General features: G+C 44.6%; 1 long non-coding RNA gene across 1 annotated transcript in view; it reads right to left on the bottom strand.

Moving 5' to 3' along the window:
- Positions 1-11529, bottom strand: part of LOC102388620 — a 24953-nt gene extending 13424 nt beyond the window's left edge. The window contains exons 1-2 of the long non-coding RNA XR_324483.1: positions 11461-11529; positions 10743-10861 (exon numbers count right to left, since the gene is read on the bottom strand). This is a non-coding gene — a long non-coding RNA (uncharacterized LOC102388620). The remainder of the gene's footprint in view (positions 1-10742; positions 10862-11460) is intronic.
- Positions 11530-12063: the final 534 nt, after the last annotated feature.

The following is a 12063-nucleotide window of genomic DNA, read 5'->3' as shown; positions in this document are numbered from 1 at the left end:
GCCACTGGACTTGGACCCCTTGGCCTACTGGGCAAACTGCGAGCAGATGTGGCAGGATCTGGCCACAGTTGCCTGGCAACACCTGTCCTGCCCACCGACCATTGTTCCAAGCAAGAGGGTGTTCAGCATTGGTGGAGATGTTGTCATACCCCACCACACCTGCTTGGATCCCACTTTGGTGGAGCAGCTGATGTTCCTAAAGATGAACCTCCCGCTGCTGGGGTTCCCCAAGCTCCACCTGCAGATGGACCGAGTACCACCTTCCTCACTCCATCTGCATCAATTTCCTTTTCTGAGTTTTTTAAAAGCCAAGCAACGCCCCGCTCTCAGCTGGAGGGGGCACTAATGCATCACCAGCCAGCAGGGGAATAACATGTCCCTGCTAAGCTCATTCCCCTGCCAGGAAGAATTTAGATGTATGGGATTGGGGCTATGGGGAAGGAGAAGGCCCCAGGTCCTGGGCATGACCACTAAAACTGCACCCTGCCAGGGTAGGGATGCCTGGTGGGGCTGCTTGTGGGGCAGCAGCCCCGTAAATGCCAGGACCAATGATCCCTTGGTGAAAGGCAGGTAGGAGGTGCCATAACCTCCCGCTAGTGCTTGCATGCACACAGTCCTGGGTGCGGAATGCCCAGACCTGTCACGTCTTTGATAGGCCTGACGCTTGCTGGTTGCAGTGCAGTTATGAGGCTCCCAGTGTGCTCAGCTTAGCTGCCTGGAATGCCAGCTTTTGCACTGAAAACCCCTTTGTCAGGCTGAGGAAGTACCTGCGGTTGGTCCTGGATGGAAGGAATAGTAAAGAAGCCAGAGGCTGGCCTGGCTCACCACGCAGGCAAGAAAACTAACTGCATCACCAGCCAGCAGGGGAAGAACATGTCCCTGCTGAGCTCATTCCCTTGCCAGGATGAACTTGGCAGTATGGGATTGAGGCTATGGGGAAGGAGGAGGCCCCAGGTCCTGGGCATGACCACTAAAACTGCACCCTACCATGGTAGGGAGGTCTAGTGGGACTGCTAGCAGCACAGCAGCCCCATAAAAGCCAGGACAAACAATCCCCTGGTGAAAGGCAGGTAGGAGGCACCATAAACTCCAGCTAACAATCGCACTCACAAAGTCCTGGCTGGGGAACTCCCAGACCTGTCATGTCTTTGACAGGCCTGACGCTTGCTGGTTGCAGTGCAGTTGTGAGGCTCCCAGTGAGCTCAGTTTAGCTGCCCAGGATGCCAATTTTAGGGTTGAAAACCCCTTTGTCAGGCTGAGGAAGTACCTGCAGTTGGTCCTGGATGGAAGGAATAGTAAAGAAGCCAGAGGCTAGCCTGGCCTACAGTGCAGGCAAGAAAGGCAGTCAGTGAAAATGGAAATGGAGGCATCAGGGGGTGAGGGATAGGCTGGGGTAGAAGGTAGGGGAGAAAGGGGGATGTAGAAGCACAGGTAAGAGTGCAGAGGTGCCTGAGGTGTCAGATGTCCAGCAGGTCACAGTGTGCCAGAACTGCACTGTGTATATTGAGTCCATGAGTTTCTGTACCTACTACCTAGGAGGCTGATGAAGTGCAGTTCATAGGCCCAGCTCTGAAAAGTGGTTTGCATTGTAATTTGTTCCCTCTCAGGATCAGGCCTGAGAGACTGAAGGCAGAGTGTTTTTTTTCCGATGAGGAATGTGCCCCACAGGTAGTTGGGTTTTGTTGTCTTTGATAGATTCTGGTGGGCAGTTTGTGGGGGTACTGGAGATAGTTGACAGGTGTTGTGTTTTGTTTTGAGCTGTAGGAATTTGGCTTTGGTTCTGGTGATGAGATTAGGTGCTTGTTTGAATGTACGAGCCACTTTTCAGAACTGGGCCTATGAACTGCACTTCATCAGCCTCCTAGGTAGTAGGTACAGAAACTCATGGACTCAATATACACAGTGGAGTTCTGGCACACTGCGACCTGCCGGACATCTGACACGCCAGGCACCTCTGCACTCTTACCTGTGCTGCTACATCCCCCTTTCCCTCCTACCCTCCACCCCAGCCTGTCCCTCACCCCCTGATGCTTCCATTTCCATTTTCACCGACTGCCTTTCTTGCCTGCACTGCGGGCCGGGCCAAGCCAGCTTCTGTCTTCTTTACTATTCCTTCCATCCAGGACCAACTGCAGGTACTTCCTCAGCCTGACAAAGGGGTTTTCAACCCAAAAGCTTCCAAAGATACATTTTTTTTAAGTACTCCTTTTTTTTCAATAATACACATATAGACATAAAGATACAAGATAAGCCATCACACACCATGAATAACATCGTATGTCCAACACAACACAGCATCTTTACTTCTTGCCGTCAATTCCTTTATAAAAAGAAAGGCTCTGTGACAGTTCCATCTGGGTACCTTTGATGCTGCTGCTGATGCTACTGGTGTTGAGTCAGCTAAGTTATTTTACCTGTTGTCACATAAAGTGGAGGACTGGGGATGAGGCTGCAGGGGAGGAGGAGGCCTCAGTGGGGCACACTGCCATGTTGTGCAGAGGCTCCAGCACCAGGAAGGGTGCACCTTAACACACACACACACACACACACACAACACACAACACACAACACACAACACACAACACACAACACACAACACACAACACACACAGTCACCCACCAGCATCACGAGTTTTGCCTGTCAGCAGCTTGAGGTGCAGGGCCCCGGATGACAGACTCCCCCAGCGAGACACATAGGTGGCAGGCTTCGTGGCCTGGAAGGGCCCAGCACCCAGGCCTGCGCTACGTTTCATCTCCCTGTGCCCCAAGACAGACGCAGTCACCCAAGCACCCACCCACATCACGAGTTTTGCCTGTCAGCAGCTTAGGGTGCAGTTCCCCCCAAACCCCTGCACTGATCTTCTTGAAACTTGGCATGCTTTGTGACCTCACCAGGGGTTACCATTCCTGCAATTTTCAGCCCCCTGTGGTGTAACACATAGATGTGACAGGAGTTTTGCTTTCAGGAATTTGGGGTGCAGTTCCCCCCAAACCTCTGCATTGATCTTCTTGAAGCTTGGCAAGCTTCATGCTCTCAGAAGAGGCTATCATCCCTGCAAGTTACACCCAAATTGGAGATAAAACAACAAAGTTATAGATATTTAATTGATCCCCTATTATAGCCTATAGCTGGATCTCCGAAGCGGCTCTGAAGCTTCGGCCGGATCAAAGTGGCAAACTGATCCGGAGCTCCAGGTCAGATTACTGCCATCCGAAGCGGCCGGATCCAAGCCGGATCGGATTGCTGCTGACTCACACAGGCCTACTAATTGGTCTGCTCCACAGTAAATATCTTGTGTAGACGCACCCAGTATTTTATTAAATTTCCAACGAGATTTTGCATATAAATGAAACCTAGTCTTGCCACATCTGCAGTAAATAATTCAAACTAAAGATAATAAAAAATGTCTTGCCTAAAGGTTGCTGGAAGCCAGGTCTTGCCACCCTGCACAAGAACTAATTCATATTATTTCTTTTCTTGTTTGTAATAGTTATTGTTTAATGCCAGATAATAATGCATTATAAGGAAAGGGCAGGGGGGTGGGAGAAGGCATTTTGAATACAAGCCAGAGAAATAACCTGCAAGCATGGCATGCTGCCAGTTTTCTCCTCTTCACTTGCAACAGCAGATCTGTGATCATGCCATCCAACATTCCTTCATCATACCCTTGCCGCTTCCTTGCAACCAGTTTTGATCATTTGATCCAGACAGCTTAGCTTTTCACAGAAGCTCTGCTGAACTGGACTGTTTCAAAATCAGAGCCTCACTTGTCTGTCCTCAGTATTTTATGTTTTCTAGCACTGCCATCCTCTTGACTGAATAGCACAATAGGCAAATATATGTACACTAATCTCTCAATCTGCCCAACCCCAAGTCTCCTTCAGATACCCACCTCAAAATGCATACTTCTGCCATAAAAAAACCTATTAACACAATCTACCCAAGCATATTCACCACTAATTACAAGAAACAGGAAAGCAAATAATAAAACTAACACAATGTGATGTCCATTGGGGTTCAGTCACCCACTTTTTTCTATTTACAGGTGTGAGCTCCACAAGGCAGTGACCTTGTCACTTTAGTTGTGTATAAAAGTTCCTAACATACTACGGTGACTATTAAAATAAAAGATCATCATGTGAGCAGCAAAATACCTGTAACATGTAGTCAGAACATTTAAACAAATGTCAGACCAATCATTGAATACAACATCTCAAGCAGGAACAAATTGCTCAGAACATGGTCATTAAATCTGAAATTTATACTATCTTACTCTCCCAAAAAAAAGCATTGGCAAGTATATTCAATAGGTACAGTTCTCAAAATATATGCTTTAACAGGCAGACAAAAACCTTATATTTTAAACTTGAAATTAACAGTGGGGCACATAAGTCATGAAACTAAGTGATGGATATGATGCAAACTGCCCATCTGAGTGCTCATGTGGCTTTTTGACATCTTGTGTAGACAGCTACATTTCAAACATTTGACTCCCTGACTACAACTTCAAAAGCCAGTTCAAAGCAAAATTACTTAATATATCAGGGTTTTTTCCCCATTCTTCAAGGCAACAATAGATTAAATGGATTTGATTATAGTATTGTAGATTTTTTTTCTTTGTTGGCTTCTTGCCAGCCAGAATATAGCAAAAATGAATTGTCGTTTGTACCAGATTCATACTATTAATTTATCTAATTCCCTTTTACAGCAAAGGTCTTGAGACTATAAAAAGGGAAGGGGAGGAAAATGGATTTCAATGTCTCAAGTACACTTGATTAATTAGCTAGATTATTATTTTGAAAATCCCACAAAGTTGATGAATTCTCTGTAAGGTATGTCATTATCAGAGGAGACCAGTGATACAGTATAAGAAAAGGGATTTACTTAGTATGCTTTTAGCAGCATTTTAATTACTGCTAGAGCAATACTGCTGTAATTTTAAGACTGTTTCCACCATAAAATGTTTATGCACATTTTATAGTCTCATTTAAGAAGGAAAACAGTGGCATTCCCTCTGACACTAATTTCAGTTCTTTGTGTTATTAAAGTCAGGCAAAACATTGAGATAAAAAACCAAATGTGTTAGTAAGATCAGACTCAAACTCTAGAGCTGGTAATACTCCATTTCAGAGGCTGTTCAGTTCTGAAAAAAGGTATGATTGCCTCGAATGCTATTTTACCACACACCCTCACCCACCTCAGAGTCATCTAAATACTGACCAGGTAACCCCCAAGATGACCTATTCCATCCACAGCAGCTCCCTCTGCAATACTGTAGTGGCAGAAAAAGCTAGCTAGTTAGAATTCACTCCTGGTCTCCTGTTCTGAGTTTACAGTCTATATTGCAACTACCACATCTTGACAGTTCTGAACACAAAAATCCAACAGGTCTTCAATATGGTGATCTCAGAATTTTTTTATGCTATTTTCATATCCTACCACTTCAATAAGCATGGGTTTCCATGTTTCATTTTTGTTATAAATAATGCTTAAGAATATGCATTTCAGTGGAGACATAGGCCAAGTCTATAAAAGTTAAATAAGTTGCCACTACATCTGCTAATTATGAATAGTAAAACAATAAATGTTATCATTATCTATGGTGATCCTGAACCAGCTACTGGGAAAGAATCTCTGCCCACTTGCTCCCAATCTGCATGAGCAGCATGCTGAAAAGTGTTATGTAGTCATCATAAGAATGGTGCCCAGTACCACTCAAATGAACCTATTTGAGACTGGGCACATCTACGCAAGATGTTTACTGCAAAGCTACCTAGTTAGCCCTGCAGTAAAGTCTCAACATCTACACATGCAGCCCTGTTAGGCCACAGGAAACTAATTAACACCACTGTAGGTTTGGACTTGAAAATACAAGTATTATCCTGCAGCAGTATCCTTTAGTGCACAGCAAGGCACATGTAGATGCTGATGGAGCTGGCTGGGGCACAAGGGTGTTTTAGTGCAGGGCTAACTGGAGCACCCTCATGCTCCAGTCAGCTCCTCCACAGCACATTGAGCTAGTTTGAAGCTGCCCCAGGCTGGCAGGCTGACCCCCTGGACCCTCTCCAACTCAGCTCAACATGCTGTGGTCCCAGAGTTTATTGCTCTATGCTAATAGCACATGTATATACACCCACTGAAATCCTGAGAGCATCTCTAGATGCAACACTTTTTCAGCATGTAGCATGCTATGGAACACAAGCAAGTGGATAGGACTTGTTTTTCAGCAGCAATCCCTGAATCACTGCAGACATAGTGTAGACATACCTATTAAGGGCCATATTGTATTTTTCCCCATGGCTAAGTGCAGATAGTCAGAAAGCCAGAGGCTGAATTGATTCAATCTCCTCAGGTTAGTCTAAACTGCATAGATTGAACCAATAAGCAAGTGAATAGACATTCAGTTTTGATTCTGGAAATGCAGCCACACTCCTGCAGTGGCCTCAGCCAGAAGCTAGAGGGCACTAGAGCACACTTCCCTGCTCAGCTGCAGCAGACAGCTTGGGCCAAGGCTATCCTTCTCAGCTTGTGAGGTGGGCTCGCGGGAGGTATAAAGCATCCTGAGATGCTTGGGGTATGTGAGTTAACTTGAATCCGGAGGAAGGAGATCTGGGACAGAGAAGTTCAACAAATTGATTTAACCTAAAATCACTTAAGTTTAACACTACATCCATCCAGGTTTATCTTAAATCGGATTCAGCCAGTTTGAATGCGATTTAATGTGCGCTCAACTTCTGTTGTGTTACAGATTTGACTGGTTTCCAGCCAATTATACTAGTTTGTGTAATTTCTGTTCCTAGCCTTTTTGCATATGGAGGACATTCTATAAAAAAAAAAACAAACAACAACAACAACAACAACAACAACAACAACAACAACAACAACAAAAAAGTGGACTGTTTCTTCCACTAAGGACTGCATCCTTGGATAAAGATACTGCAACTGAGCCCACTCTTTACTTTGTGACAGTTCTGCATTCTTCAGTGAGAGGGAATGGGTCTAGAACTTGGGAAACCCCAGGCTGAACTCCCTGTTGTCACATTCTACTCGCAAGTTGGTGTGCGGGCCAGGAGCGGTCTGAGGCCTTCGGGGGCGCACGGCAGGATGTAGCCAGCAGCCCTGGCACGCGGGTCAGGGAATGCAGGCCGGCAGACTAGAATTAGGCATGGACGCGTAGCGGTTGATTAAAGATTATTTTACTTACACCATAGATGGTCGCGGTGCAGGCAGGAAAAACTTCCTTGCGTTGTAGTTACAGACAGACACGTGGAGTTTGTTAGGCTCCACAACACAAACTCGAACAAGACCTGCAGAAAACTCGAGCCTCTTGAAATAACTCAGACAGAGCTCTGGATACACACACTCACGAAGCTTGCTAGGCTCCGTGGAACAAGCGCGCAGGGAAGGGGTTTGTCGAGGGATTGCGCTCAGCGACGGGGAGAGGCCAGAGGTTGATCAGACCCCTATAGCCTTCTTAAGGTACACGCTGGGTCTGTTAGGCTCCGCAGCGCTTAGAGTTCTTCATGAGACGTGAAGTCCTCCTCCTCCACGAGATGGTTGTGGAGTAATCCAACTTGGGCGGAAACGGCTCAAGCCTCTTATACGGCTAGCAAGCCAATCGCTAGCCGCCACGTGGGAATAATTTAGAACTGGCCAATAGTGGGACACAAATTTGCATGCAGGTGGCAGGAACTCCTTTGCACCGGGGTTTTCTCTTTGCAACTGAGAAACGCACCCTGCAAAGAAAGCTCCTCGTGGCGGGAAATAATTTAGCAGTGCCGAAGCGCGCGCACACAAAATCACACCCTTGGCTCGTGACAGTTGGAAGAGTCAATTAAGAAACAGAGGCAAAGAAAAATGTGTGGTGAAGATAAGTCTACCTCACAGGGGTGAGAAAAGGATAGACATACTGCAAGGAAAGACTGCAAGGTGTTCAGGTGCTATTGAAGTAGCTACGATAGAGATCTTTGCTATAGCATGGAAAAACCATGTAAGTTTTTGTTTAAGTGACATAGAATCATAGAAAGGTAGGGTTGGAAGGGACCTCAGGAGGTCATCTAATCCAAACCCCTGCTTAAAGTGGGGCTATCCCCAACCAGATCATCCTAGCCAAAGCTTTGTCTAGCTGGGTTTTGAAAACATCCAAGGATAGAGCATGTCAGTGCCTCATTCATTCCCCATATGACTTTCATCAGCAAGTCTTTCCATTTGTACATCCTACTCTGCTTTAAAGAAAAATATTTATACATGAGTGGTTCTTGCATTTGTTTTTCAGCACATTTTAACTTTTGTATGCAATTTATAGCTTTGATAAAAGTTATTGTTTTACTTTTCACAATTAGCAGATGTAGTGCCAACTTCTTTAACTTTTGCTAACTCTTCATATAGATTAATAAAATCCATTTGCTATGTGAAAACATCCAAGTATAAGTTCCAAGACTATGAGCAGATCTAGGACTTTGAAAAGGAGTGTCCACCCCAGCTCTGGCCCTTTAAGAAAAAAACAAAAACAAAAAACAAAACCCCAAACTCACCAGTTCCTGCCCAGCAGGGGGTGATCCCCACTTCCCCGTGCCACATGGCAGGCTCTGCATGAGCCCCCCAAAGCCCCAAGGCTGCTGCAGGAACCGGTGAGACTAGGGTTTTATTTGAATTTTTTTCTTAAAGGGCCAGAGCTGGGGCAGGTGGGGCTGCCATGGGGGGGCTAAGGAAGCGAGGGGGGGTCAGGGGACTTGTGGCAGAGGCCCCCATGCAGCATGGGGTAGTGGGGATTGCCCACCCCCCACCAGGCAGGGCTTTTAAAAAAAAAAAAAAAAAGGGCTGGGAGCTGGGGCGAGCAGGGGTCAGGGGGCACTTGGGGGAGCAGGCAGGGAATGTGGCCTGGCAGGAGTCCCCTCCCCCAGCCTCCTTTCTCCCACCTCCTACTTGCCAGCTCTGAGTCTGGCTCCAGCTTCCTACCTCAGCAGGCGGGGACTGCCCAATTTGTTGAAGCTCTCCAAATCTTTTCTGAATCGATTCGGACCTTTTTATTGGTCCCCCGATTCAATTCAGATTTGGAGATTTGGCCACCAAATCAGGCCATTTCCACCCCCCCCTTTTTTCTCATCATTACTTACCCAATTTAAGTCTTTGTCCATCTTATGTGCCATATCCATTTATCCATGACAGGCTGACTATTTCCCTGACTAACATGCTGTCAAAGGTTTCCAAAAAGCTACCTTTTACATGGATTACAGTCTATTTTCTTTACATTAAGCTGAGGGACCTGACCTCAAATACCCCGAAATAGACAGGTCTAGTTTCTCATATCAGGTAGTACTAGGTAAGAGGTAGGTACTACTGGCTGCCACTTTAAATCCCATGATATCTTTGAGAACCAAAGCACCAGGGGCAACACAGCCTTATTTCCAAATTAATGCCACTCAAGACAAAGTTGTTTCAGAATCTGTAGGGTCCTTTTCATGTTTCTGTTTTACAGATTGGTCTGATTTAGAATTTTAGGAGCCTGAGTATAATCTCATTTATCCCATTTGCAACCCATTTGACTGAAATTCTGCTTGCTTAAAACTAGTCACAGTTTTAACAGAAACATATTTCCAGTTTGCATAGAACCAAACTGTAGTGCATTCGAAATCCAATTTTAAGTCTGCATCTCAAGTATAACTCCAACAGGATCCTTGTCAATACAGTTTTATAATTAGAATACACTGAGCCAATTTTGTTCCATTGGCTGTAGCAACCTGAGGCTTCGCTCCAATTGCAATATACTGATAATGTTTATCTACATGGAAGAAGTAGATGTGCAGTAAAGTAGGATGATAATTTGTATTTATAGTACACAAGCCAGTGTGCACTCACTTTCTATGTAGATAGCTTGGTTTACATACTGTAAATTCACACTCTAGGTTGTTGCACACTAAAATACTCTCTGGAGAAAAGCCCCAAAAGTAAGGGGAACATTTTTACTTCAAACAATCCTTTTGCACTTATGAAGAGATGGTACAAGTTGTGTGTGAAATGCTACCAGATCTGAATAACAGCATTGCATACCCATTTTGTACAAGTATAACATAATTAGCCAAAATGTGTTGTGGGAGAAAACTCCCTGGGGTTCGTGGTCTAGCTGCATAGGGACTAGACAACACGGGTAAAGCTTTACTGCAGTATATTTGCTCGAGCAATGACCATTAAGCCAGCAAAGAGGCAAAATGGCCCCCCCTAAAGGGTGGGGCATTCTTTTATACTTTTTACAACAAGGCAAGACTACAGGGTTAACAAAAGCAATACTTGGGCGGTGCTTCACAAATCTTCATAACAGCATATTTCTATTAAGCTGAACTAGCACTTTTTAAAAGCTAAAAGTTAAGTAACAGTAACATTATGATAGGTTAGCAAAAACTTGCACAGTAGTACATACTTCTTAAGGACACGATCACTGTACTTAAAACAATGGCTTCTTTGTGTTATCTTGTTCCTTGCTGTATCTGGTTTACAGCACACAGACACAGATTCACTTGCTGCATTTTACTCAGAAAATGGTTAACACAGTTAAAATGATTACTTAACATAAGCAAAGGCTTAGCTATCATTCTGCCTTGTGGTCAGCAATATTGCTAGGCCACAGGTCATGCCTTGTATTCAGCTGTAAAGCTAATACTGCTTAATAATCCAAATTATTGTTAACCTAACAGTATGCTATCAGAAAACTTTTTTATTTCAGGGTAATAACAAACATGCTCACCACAATGTAAGGCACTGCAGTGCCCAAGTCACGTTTTAATGCCAGTCACATCTTCAAGCTCTTCTCTGCGAGAAAGTATGAGAACTAGAAGTCTGCTCTAGCTTGCTGCTCCACCCTACCTGTCAAGTCAAAGTTTAACTTCACTAAACTTCAAGGGTAGGGACAGAAATTACATATAAACTGGTATAAATGATCAGAAACAGGTTCAAATCTGTAACACAACAGAAGCTCTGTGCACATACACCTTATTTTCAAAATGGCTGAAACTGGTTTAACATAAACGTGGAGGTTTATCACATGTGTGTAGTATCACATCTAACCGATTCAAGTTAAATTAGTTTATTGAACTTCTCTGCCATATTCAAGTTAACTCACAGTCCCCCAGCATCCCAGGTTGCTTTACACCTCCCTCCCTTGCAGGCTAGGTGGGCTAACAATGGCCCAAGCTGTCTACTCCAGCCAAGCAGGGAAGTGTGCTCTAACAACCCCAGCTTCTGGCCTGGGCCACTGCAGGCATGTGGCTGCATTTCCAGAATCCAAAATGAAGGTCTGTTCATTTGCTTATTGGTTCAATCTACACAGTTTAAACTAACCTGCAAAGATTGAATCAATTCAGCCTTGGGCTATTTTCCCATCTGTTCTTAACCCAACAGCTGTGGCTTTAAACACATGTACCAAGTAATCACAAGAATTAATAACTGGAAACCTCATTACATACCTTCCTTCCCTCCAACAACTGAACTCTGTTAGGATATGTTCACTGCAAAGTTCTGTCAGATGATCAGCCTACATTCACAAGGGTATTACCAGCACTAGTAATGAACAGTCAGTCAGCTATAGCTCACACCACACCAGCCAGGTCAGTTAATCCAAACTGAGCACTTTCCCCTTACCCACCAAAATTAAGAGGGAGAAGAAAGTAAAAGCAACACCTGAGTAGAAAGCCAGGCAAATCCTGCATCAAAGACATGCCATCACTATCCTGTGTAGAGCCTCCCCTCCGCAAAGCTGTTGCTACTGTCCTTTGAGTACCTTTACAAATAGTACAAGCAGCTGCAGTTCTTTGGGAGTGAATACTTATTAACTCCTATCCTGACAAATCAGAGTCAGGGTCTCCAAGACTCACACAATGGATTTTAAGTGCATATATAATCTTTGCCAGGAATAGGGGAGGAAGAGTGAAATGCAAATAGTCAAGGAGTTCAGCATTATTTAATGCAATGAGGTATCAGCAAATAAGTATTATTGATGAAGTATTACTGTATCATATCCTCCCTCTGATAACACTGGATTGCATTGCTAAAGAGACACAAACCAACAT

Source organism: Alligator sinensis, unplaced genomic scaffold (genome assembly GCF_000455745.1).
Source record: "Alligator sinensis unplaced genomic scaffold, ASM45574v1 scaffold648_1, whole genome shotgun sequence".
Lineage (NCBI taxonomy): Eukaryota > Metazoa > Chordata > Crocodylia > Alligatoridae > Alligator > Alligator sinensis.
Note: the sequence above shows the minus strand (reverse complement) of the source record. Positions and strands in the feature narration are given on the sequence as shown.